Source organism: Hydra vulgaris, chromosome 03 (assembly GCF_038396675.1).
Source record: "Hydra vulgaris chromosome 03, alternate assembly HydraT2T_AEP".
In the NCBI taxonomy this organism is placed as follows: Eukaryota; Metazoa; Cnidaria; class Hydrozoa; order Anthoathecata; family Hydridae; genus Hydra; species Hydra vulgaris.
Genome location: NC_088922.1, coordinates 52225665 through 52237500, shown reverse-complemented (window position 1 = coordinate 52237500; position 11836 = coordinate 52225665). Strand labels below are relative to the sequence as shown.

General features: G+C 26.3%; 2 long non-coding RNA genes across 2 annotated transcripts in view; both read right to left on the bottom strand.

Moving 5' to 3' along the window:
* Positions 1-186, bottom strand: part of LOC136077769 (uncharacterized) — a 1248-nt gene extending 1062 nt beyond the window's left edge. The window contains exon 1 of the long non-coding RNA XR_010637263.1: positions 1-186. This exon is cut by the window's left edge and continues 187 nt beyond it. This is a non-coding gene — a long non-coding RNA (uncharacterized LOC136077769).
* Positions 187-1153: 967 nt separating this feature from the next.
* LOC136077770 (uncharacterized) lies at positions 1154-3037 on the bottom strand. The gene is made up of 3 exons (XR_010637264.1): positions 2924-3037; positions 1691-1901; positions 1154-1388 (listed from the first exon to the last, which is right to left on the bottom strand). It is a non-coding gene; the product is annotated as an uncharacterized LOC136077770 (long non-coding RNA).
* Between the last annotated feature and the right edge of the window lie 8799 nt (positions 3038-11836).

Genomic DNA, 11836 nt, shown 5'->3' with positions numbered 1-11836 from the left:
TCATACAGCAGAATTCCTCGCAAGTCTGCAGGAACAGGTGTTGAAGAACCCTGGCATTGAAATTCGGGCTTTGTCACGTGAAATGAATGTTGCATCCTCTACTATGAAGCTTGCACTCAATGAAGACCTTCGCTACTACTCATACAAGCATCCATATATATATACAAAATTATATAATTTTGTATATATATATATATACAAAATTATATAATTTTGTATATATATATATATATACAAAATTATATAATTTTGTATATATATATATATATACAAAATTATATAATTTTGTGTATATATATATATATATATATATATATATATATATATATATATATATATATATATATATATATAAATATATATATATATATATATATATATATATATATATATATATATATATATATATATACAGTATTATTTATGTCAGAATCTATACAACTGCAAAAGTTTTAAGTTTTTTTTTTAACTTGATTCCAGAGAGAAAAAAAACACATTTATAACTCTTTTTAACTCAATGCAAAAGTAACTCTATTAAATGAACTTTGCTAACTTAGAGTTTTTCTGTCTAAAATAAATGTGACAAAAGTAAGAAACATCTACATTTTTATTATGAAATAAAAATGCTTTGTCAATAACTAATTACTTATAAGTATTAACATCAAAAATATTTTGTTAAAGTTATTAACAATAAGCATTTTAAAATATATTTTTTGGAATTTAATTTTAGAAAAAGTTAAAATAACAATAATGGTTTATCATCAAAATTATTCATTGGACATCAGATCTTGAGTCACTTTTGTATATATATATATATATATACATATATATATATATGTATATATATATATATATATATGTATATATATATATATATACATATATATATATATACATATATATATATATATACATATATATATATATCTATATATATATATCTATGTATACATATATATATATATATATACGTATATACATATATATATATACGTATATACATATAAATATATATATAAATATATATTTATATGTATATAAGTATATATATATATATATATATATATATATATATATATATATATATATATATATATATATATATATATATATATATATATATATATATATATGTATATACATATACATCCACCAGAACTTTACTTAATAAACTTACACCTAAAATCAAATTATCACATGTCAAAAAAATTTAAACAGTATTATTAAAATCAGATATGACTAATAGTTATTATTAAGTTTTATTTATTCTTCACCATATAAAAAGTTAAATGCAAAGAGAAACACAATCATTCACTAACATAATTACTTTCATTCTTTTTTGGAGTCCTCTGTAGTTGCAAAATTAAATCCTTCGCCTACTTCTTTATCTAATAATAGATACTTATAAGTAATTATTTAGTAAAACAAAAATGTAAAAACTAAAACGTAGACCCAGTGCAAACAGATTACGATATATATCTAGGCAATCATAATACAATAAACAGATTCAAAATTTTACTTATCCCAAAATAAAACTAAGACTTATTAGATGTTTATTTGATATAGTACTTCACTGTTAATTATAGAAGTTTATTTGATATAGTACTTCACCATTAATATAAAACTATAATAGTTTTTTTATTCATATAAAACAATTAAAATAGCAATGAGTACTGTAAAATTTAATGACCTTTAGTAACTTTAAATCTTTTAACTCTAAGCTTGTTCCATGAATAATCAATTCGAAAACTATTATAGGCAGCTTTCATTGCATGAACACCAGTGGACAAAAATAACCAACCATCTTCTACCGAACAACATAGAGCAACTGCCTCTGCTTCAATCTGTTTTTTAAATAAACAACTTAAGCCCAAGATTGTGAAGTCATTGTAATAGATCATCTAAAAAAAAGGCATCATTTGTTTTATTTACATATATATATAAATATATATAATAATAAATATATATATATATTTATATATACATTTATGTTTATACTATATATATATATAATATATATATATATATAATATATATATATATATATATATATATATATATATATATATTTATATATATATATATATATATATATAATATATATATATATATATATACATTTATAAACAAATATATATGTTTATATGTATGTAAACAAACATATATATATATATATATACATACATATACACACATATATATACATATATATACATATACACACATATATATATACATATATATATATATATATATATATATATATATATATATATATATATATATATATATATAATGTATGTATATATATATGTATATATACATATATATATATATATATATATATATATATATATATATATACATTTATAAACGAATATATATGTTTATATGTATACATATATATATATATATATATATATATATATATATATATATATATTATATATATACATATATACATATACACAAATATATATACATATATATATACATATACACACATATATATATATACATATATATATATATATATATATATATATATATATATATATATATATATATATATAATGTATGTATATATATATATGTATATATACATATATATATATATATATATATATACATTTATAAACAAATATATATGTTTATATGTATATATATATATATATATATATATATATATAAATACATATACACACATATATATATATATACATATATATAAATATATATATATATATATATATATATATATATAAAAATACATATACACACACATATATATATACATATATATAAATATATATATATATATATATATATATATATATATATATATATATATATATATATATATGTATATATATACATATATATATATATATATATATAACACCAGTGGACAAAAATAACCAACCATCTTCTACCCAACAACATAGAGCAACTGCCTCTGCTTCAATCTGTTTTTTAAATAAACAACTTAAGCCCAAGATTGTGAAGTCATTGTAATAGATCATCTAAAAAAAAGGCATCATTTGTTTTATTTACATATATATATAAATATATATAATAAAAAATATATATATATATTTATATATACATTTATGTTTATACTATATATATATATAATATATATATATATAATATATATATATATATATATATATATATATATATATATATATATACATTTATAAACAAATATATATGTTTATATGTATACATATATATATATATATATATATATATATATATATATATATATATATATATATATATACATATACACACATATATATACATATATATATACATATACACACATATATATATACATATATATATATATATATATATATATATATAATGTATGTATATATATGTATATATACATATATATATATATATATATATATATACATTTATAAACGAATATATATGTTTATATGTATACATATATATATATATATATATATAATATATATATATATATATATATATATATATATATATATATATATATACATATATACATATACACAAATATATATACATATATATATACATATACACACATATATATATATATACATATATATATATATATATATATATATATATATATATATATATATATATATATATATAATGTATGTATATATATATGTATATATACATATATATATATATATATATATATATATATATACATTTATAAACAAATATATATGTTTATATGTATATATATATATATATATATATATATATATATATATATATAAATACATATACACACATATATATATATATACATATATATAAATATATATATATATATATATATATATATATATATATATATATATATATATATATATATAAATACATATACACACACATATATATATACATATATATAAATATATATATATATATATATATGTATATATATACATAATGTATGTATATATATGTATATATATACATATATATGTATATGTATGTATATATATACATATATATGTATATATATATATATATATATATATATATATATATATATATATATACATATATATATATATATATATATATATATATATATATATATGTATATATAAAATGTATATATTTCTTATATATATATATATATATATATATATATATATATATATATATATGTATATATATATATATATATATATATATATATATATATATATATATATATATATATATATATATATATATATTCATAATTACATGCATTAATAAATAATATTAAAATAAATAAAAATACATATCAAAGGTATGTGATAAATAATAAATGTTAGAATTATATATACAACACCAACTCTAAAATTAGGACTAGAAATATAAACATTATATATACATATATAAAATGTATATATTTCTTTTTTACTTTATTTATACTTTTTCTAATAAAATTAGAAGTTTTTCAAAAAAATGGAAATAAAGTTTCTTACCCAAACGTGTTTTTATATAAAGAAAAATTAATAATGCATACTTTCATTATTGGTCGAAGATTTTATACTGAATATTTGCTTGATAATTAGGGTAAGGTGTTTAAAGTTTTTCAAATAAATAAAAAAATTAGTCTGTGAACAGACTAAATTTAGTCTGACTTATTATGTTTTAATAATTTTGATATTACTTAAAACATCTGAATCTTATTAAAATTAAGTGCTATTTTTAACTTAGAAATAACATATTTAATACAACTTTGCAATTTATTAAAATGGTCATTTTAAAATAAATAAATCATCAACAAAAATAACCTGAATAAACCGAATATACTCTGGGATTTATGTATATTATAAACAATTTGATGCAAAATCTAAAAGTTTTAAATTAGCCGCAATAAAAAGAAGTTATAAAACATAACTTTATTGAAATATTTTTTTTATACCATCTGCATACATTCTATTAAGTTTTCATTGCCTTTTCTTTACGGCAAATTATTTTTGTAATGGCTAGCTAATGAGACAATAATTTTCAATTTGTCACTTCCTCAACGTTGTCAAAACAACGTTTAATTAACGTTGGCAAAATAACACTTTTTCAACGTTTTTTAACTACCACATTTTCAATGTTGGTATAAGTAACGTTGAATAAGCGTTGTTTCATAAATAGCCTAAATACGTTGAAAAAGCAGCTAATGTCTAACGTTGATAAACCTTCAACTTTGCGACGTTTTTACAGTGATTATTTGCGTACTTTTATTCAACGTTGAATAAACGCGTTTTTTGGAGAAGATAATATAAGTTGATATTTATACGCTTATTCAACGTTGAAAATGTGACGTTTAAAAAGCGGTTTATTTTTAACGTTGATGAAGCATAGATTTTGAATCGTCTTTAAAGAGGCTTTTTGCGTAAGTTGATTCCACGTTGAATAAACGTCTTTTTTTGAGAAGCTAAATTACGTTACAATTTCAACGCTTATTCAACGTTTAAATTTACCGCGATTTAGTATACAAAAACAAACATTGATTCAACGTTGAAAGCGCGTTGTTTTTGTGACTGCAACGCTTTTTCTACGCTGCGACCGGTTTTCAACGTTGATTCAACGCTGACATGTTTGCTGGGCTATTTGACATTAGTAGTCGTGGACGGTCTGCAATTGATGATCATTGCAAATCTATCAAACACAAAATGGCATTGGATGCTTCTATATTGTCTAACAAAATCACAAAGTTGATGAAGAGTCAGAGCTTTGATCAAAATGAAAAAACATTAGCCATTCAAGAAGGAACAGTTGCATTCCACACAATCAAACACAAGCATAGCTTTAGAAGTGCTGGTTGTACACTAAAACTAATTAAGAAATTTTATAATCAAAGATTTGCTTAAGCGCGTACAAAATGTGAAACAATAATTGTAAACGAGTTCAAGAAATATTATGAAACTAACTCAGAAATCCTTTATTAAAAGAATCATATGTGTCAATTTTTTCAGATGCATCAAACTACAAGGACGTTCAAATGTATCCAATTTTGGCTCGATTTTTTGATGTTAAAGAAAGAGTGCAAATTCAGCTGATTAAAATGGTTTGTGTAAATGGAGAATCATCAGATATTTGATCAGAAGTTATCTTTTAATGCAATAGTGCTATTAGTGTTTCTTCAAAAGTTTTGGCTATTTCTGCAGACAACACCAATACCAATTTCCGAGGTTGAAAACGAAACGATAATAACAATATTCACAAAAAGCAGCTATCGATAGAGTGCTTAAGTTATATTAGCCACTAAGATCATACTTTTGAAGCTTAGAAAATTATCCGAAATTTTTATTTGTCTTTTTTAATAACGAAATGGGTGAAGTAGTATTGCTTTTTGTTCACAGTCAAGCCAATGTTTTTTATAACACGGAAAAAAAAAATTGAGAAAGATGATATTTTTGCTGCTGAAGTTACAGTAGTATTAAAGGATTTGAAAGACCATAAAAAATCTAGAAAAAAATTTCTGCCTTTCATGGTAAGACAGCATTTGCAAGTTACCAAAGAAAGTAATCATTTTAAAAACCAATTTCTGAAAGAAGTAGACATTTTTTACAATGTCTGTCTAGAGTATAAAGATTAGTGGACGCATCACTTTAATCAGGTTAAAGTTTTTAAATGGTCTTTACTTAACTGTAATGTTGAATGGATTAAAATTATTGAAACTATAACTTTTTTGAAAAAATTAATAGAAATCGCATTCGATGACAATGAATTGTTTGACGAAATTCGGAGAACTAATTTATATTGCACAAAGGAAAAGTTTTCTTCTTGGAACTCACTGTCTGTTTAATGTGACAAGCGATGGGTTGAAATTTTTTCTCTTTTCGAAAGTAATCACGTTCCTTATAACAATTTGTTAAAATTGGTGGAAGCCACTTTATGTTCGCCAGATACAAACGCTTCCGTGGGGGCAATTGTTTTCGATTGCCAATAATATTTGGACGGAAGGAAAATCCCAACTTACAATGAAAACTTTGGCAGCTATTTTGTTTGTTAAATTTAATTTAAGAAAATATAGCTGTTCAGAACTTGCAGAAAAAATTGAAAAAGATGACATGTTGCTGAAAACAATTCATTCTTATGAAAAATATTTGTGATTTAAAAATGCAAATACTGTTTTATATTTTTTCCATAATTTAGTTTCTTTACATGCTATTTTAAAATGAATAAACGAGTTTTTAGTAAAACCCATTTAAACTAGGCCCGTAGGCAGGGCGAGAGCGAGGGGGGCACGTGCTCGACTGCACTTTGTCCTGTTTGGCCACTAAAAAATTGAAATTAAACATATATTTAAAAATTTTTAGTACAACACAAAAAAGGGCAGGGCAAAACCGTCTTGAAACAACTTGAAACAACTGAATTAAATAATTTGTTAAATATATGCAAAATCTTATCAAAAAATAAGTGAATATAGACACTTAAAAAATTGGGCGCCATAATTTTTATTTCATTTATAGCACCTCTTGAAAAAGTGCTCCCTCTTTAAAGAAATGGTATTTAAATCAAGCTACAGTCCTGATTTAAATACCATTTGTATTTATACATACCAAACTTATTCCTCGTACGCGTCTGGTATGCATTTAGGAGATGCCAAACTTATTCCTCGTACGCGTCTAGGAGATGCCAACTCCGACTTAAAACACCCCCTGCTTCAGGGCTCTTGGTTGAGTAAAGGCTGGAGATGGTGTCTCGATAAAAATACTCATCTTGGGCAGATGTTAAATGCACCCGACTACTGTCTACTTACTGTCTACCGGCTACTGTCTACTTACTGTCTACCGGCTACTGTCTACCCGGCTACTGTCTTGTAGAAGGCCTCTAAAGCAAAGACTTAAAGGGTAAACAGATTCTACCTGTTGACCAGCCTCGCACCCCTTCTTCATCTATTAGGCTGGCGCAGATGTATTTTTAATACATTGTTTCCAGTTTAGAATGTTGAATGCTGGATCTTCTTGACTCAATGCATGGGTTTTACTTGTGTCTCTGTTTTTATGACTAGGCAACTCATTCTATTATCTCCTAATGAGGGTACAGCTCTAAAACTCAGTTTTATGGTTCTGAGGCCGGCTAGTAGTCAGGTTTCCCGAACTCTGTGGTAGCTCTCAGAGAGGCTGTAATATCAAAGTACTAACAGTGCCATGTTGCGCATGGATGGTGTTCCTGTTTGTACTTTTGGTGTGCATTGCGGAGGCCACATTTGGAGCCCTTTGTTACGGCTTAAGGTTTATTATTAGAAATGAGGCAATTGATTGGGCTATTAAACAGTGTTCTGAGTACTATCTATGCTTTGAGTCAAGTTCTTCAATCTAATTTAAAAATGAATAAAGTCACAAAAACTAAAAAACACCGAAAACCATTATCATCACCAAGTTCTCTAAACCTATCATTCACTAATATTCGTGGTCTTCGAAGTAACTTTTCTTCTGTTGAGTCTTATCTCTTGCAAAGTTCACCAGACCGACTTGCTCTTTGTGAGACTAATTTGAGTTCGGCTTTCTAATCTTGCAATCTTAGTGTTGAAGGTTATCTTCCGCCTATTCGTAAAGACTGCAATAGTCACATGCTTGGCCTAGGCATTTACATTCGTAAGAATTCACCGATTTGTCGTGAAACTTGGTTTCAATCCACAGACTATTCTTTCATGTGTTTTCGTTTAGCACCACTTCACTCTATTGCCTTTCTCTTTGTTCTATATCGCTCTCCTTCATCTCAAGACTGCATTCTTTTTGACGTTATTTCTGAACATATTGACCAAGCCCTCTCTCTTTATCCATCAGCTAATATAGTTGTTGTTGGTGACTTTAATGCTCACCACTCTGAATGGCTTGGCTCTAGTGTCAGTGATTCGGCAGGCATAAAAGCCCACAACTTAAGTCTTTCTCAATCCCTAACTCAAATAGTCAACTTTCCAACTCTCTTTCCTGACAACCAGAATCATTTACCTTCTCTACTCGACTTATGTCTTGTTTCTGACCCTAGTCAGTGCTCAGTTTCTCTACATTCCCCCTTAGGTGCTTCTGATCACAGTTTGATCTCTTTAAAACTAATATCTCATTCTTCTTCATCACCTGAATCCTTCTATTATCGAACCTTTTACAACTACAGTAAAGCTGACTGGGATTCTTTCCGTGATTTACTTCGTGATGGCCCTTGAGTAGAAATCTTTTGCCTTCCTGTCGACAAATGTGCTTCTTACATAACTTAGTGGATTCGGGATGGCATTGAATCTTTTGTTCCCTCTCGACGATTCCAGGTCAAGCTTCACTCTCCTCCATAGTTTTCCTCACGCTGTGCTGCTGCGATTGCCAATCGAAACCGTTACTTCCATATTTATCAGCAAAACAATTCTCCAATTGTAAAAACTCAATTGTAAAAAAGTTTTGTCTAACTCCAAAACCTGCTATTCTCAGGTCATGAAATCTCAAATATCATCTCAAAAATTAGGCTCTCGTGACTTCTGGAGAATCTTTAATAATATCAATAATAAGGGCAAATCTTTAATTCCACCTCTCTTGTAAGGTTCAGACTTTGTCACCTCACCTAAAGATAAAGCTGAATTGTTTGCTAAAAACTTTTCATCAATATCATCTCTTGATTCCACTAGTTGCGTTCTACCTGATATTGCCAACAAACAGGTTGATCCATTGCTTGACATTCATATCACTCCAGCTTGTATCTAAAGTGATTTCCTGTCTAGACTCTTCTACAGCTTGTGGTCCGGACAACATACCTGTTATTGTCTTGTAGAAGTGTTCTCCAGAGCTGTCGTCTATACTCTCAAAACTATTTAACAGGTGCTTATCAAAGTCTTGTTTTCCAGCCTGCTGGAAAGCGGCATCTGTTATCCCTATCTTAAAAAATTATGGTGAGCGATCTGATTCGTCTAACTACCGTCCCACAAGTCTTCTTCCGATCATAAGCAAGGTTTTTGAATTCTTATTAAACAAGCTTTTAATTTCTCATCTTGAATCTAATAACTTGCTTTCTGACAATCAATATGGATTTCGATCTTCTCGCTCTACAGCTGATTTGCAAACAGTAGTTACCGATAGGTTTTATCGTGCATTAGATAAAGTTGGAGAGGTTAAGGCCATCACTCTTGACATTTCAAAAGCTTTTTATAAAGTTTGGCATGCTGGTCTTCTACATAAGCTTTCTTATTATGTTGTATCCGGCAACATCTTTAAGATTATTGAATCCTTCCTTTCCAATCGTACTATAAAAGTTGTCCTCAATGGACAGCACTCTTCTTCTTATTCTGTAATTTCAGGGGTTCCTTAAGGTTCAATCCTTGGCCCTATACTCTTTTTAATTTACATTAACGATCTTCCAGATATTCTCATATCTAAGGTGGCATTGTTTGCTGATGATACTACCATTTATTCTTGTCGTGATAAGAAACCAACACCCTCTGATTGCTTGGAGGGGGTATTTGAGCTTGAAAAGGATCTTACTTCTGCTACAGCATGGGGCTCACAGTGGCTGGTGAACTTTAATTCAGATAAAACTCAATTCTTTTTAGCCAATCGTTATCGCAATAATTTAGATCTTCCTATATTTATGAACGGTGATGTAGTCGATGAGTCATCAACTCTTCATCTTCTAGGATTAACTCTTACTTCAAATCTTTCTTGGAAACCATATATCAAATCAGTTGCAAAATAAGCATCTGCTAAGGTTGCATCTCTTTATCGAGCACGACACTTTCTTACTTTGGATTCCATCCTCTATCTCTATAAATCTCAAATCCAGCTTTGTATGGAATAATGTTGCCATATCTGGGGCGGTTCTTCTAATGACGCTCTTTCTCTTTTAGACAAGGTGCAAAAACACATTGTAAACATAGTTGGACCTGCTCTTGCAGCCAACCTCCAACCATTATCACATCGTCGTAATGTTGCTTCTCTTTATGTTTTCTACAAATACTGTAATGGGCACTACTCTAAAGAGCTAGCATCTCTTGTGCCATCGACTAAAATTCATTCTCGTGTTACTCGTCATTCAATTAAGTGTCATTCTTTTTCTGTAATTGTTCTAAAGTGCTCCAAAAACGCTTATTCGGCTAGTTTTTTTCCTCGAACATCAGCTCTTTGGAGTTCGCATCTTTGGAGTTCCATAATCTTGCTTTACTGATTCATATAATTTGCAATCCTTTAAGTCGTCCGTCAATTGTTATCTTGCTCTACAATTTTCATCTTTTTTCTTTCAGTAACTTCCAACTTTAATTAGTGGCTGCCTGCAGCCTTGTTGGAAGCGAAGATGTTTAAAAAAAAAAAAAAAAAAAACTTTTTCGAATATGGCTACATTATTTAATGGAATGCCCACAAACCAAAAAGAGGCAGTTTTGCTAAAAAAATTTGTGGTCAGCCTTCACCTTTAAATGAAGCAGAGTCACCAACCATTCGCCAGATTATTCAATAACAGCTACTTCCTTAAATACATCAACCAAGACTTAAAAGACGATGGCATTGTAAAAATGATAGCAATTAAAGTGATAAAAATATGGCACACTGTGAATCCAAAGTTATCACTATATGAAAGTTATTATGTGGTAGAGTTAATAAATAAATTATGCTTCATGAAAACAAAACAGATTAACCGAAAATATTTTTTCAGAAAAGTTTAAACTCTTTTTGATATTTCAGCTTGCAAATGTAATCTACCTGTTTGTTCTTGTAATAATAAATTTGTAAAGTGCTTGGAAAAAAATTGTCAAAGACAACATAGTTTGCACATGTTCTCTTGACAGAAAGGTTAACATTTTTTAATATTAAAGTCATATACATATATATATATATATATATATATA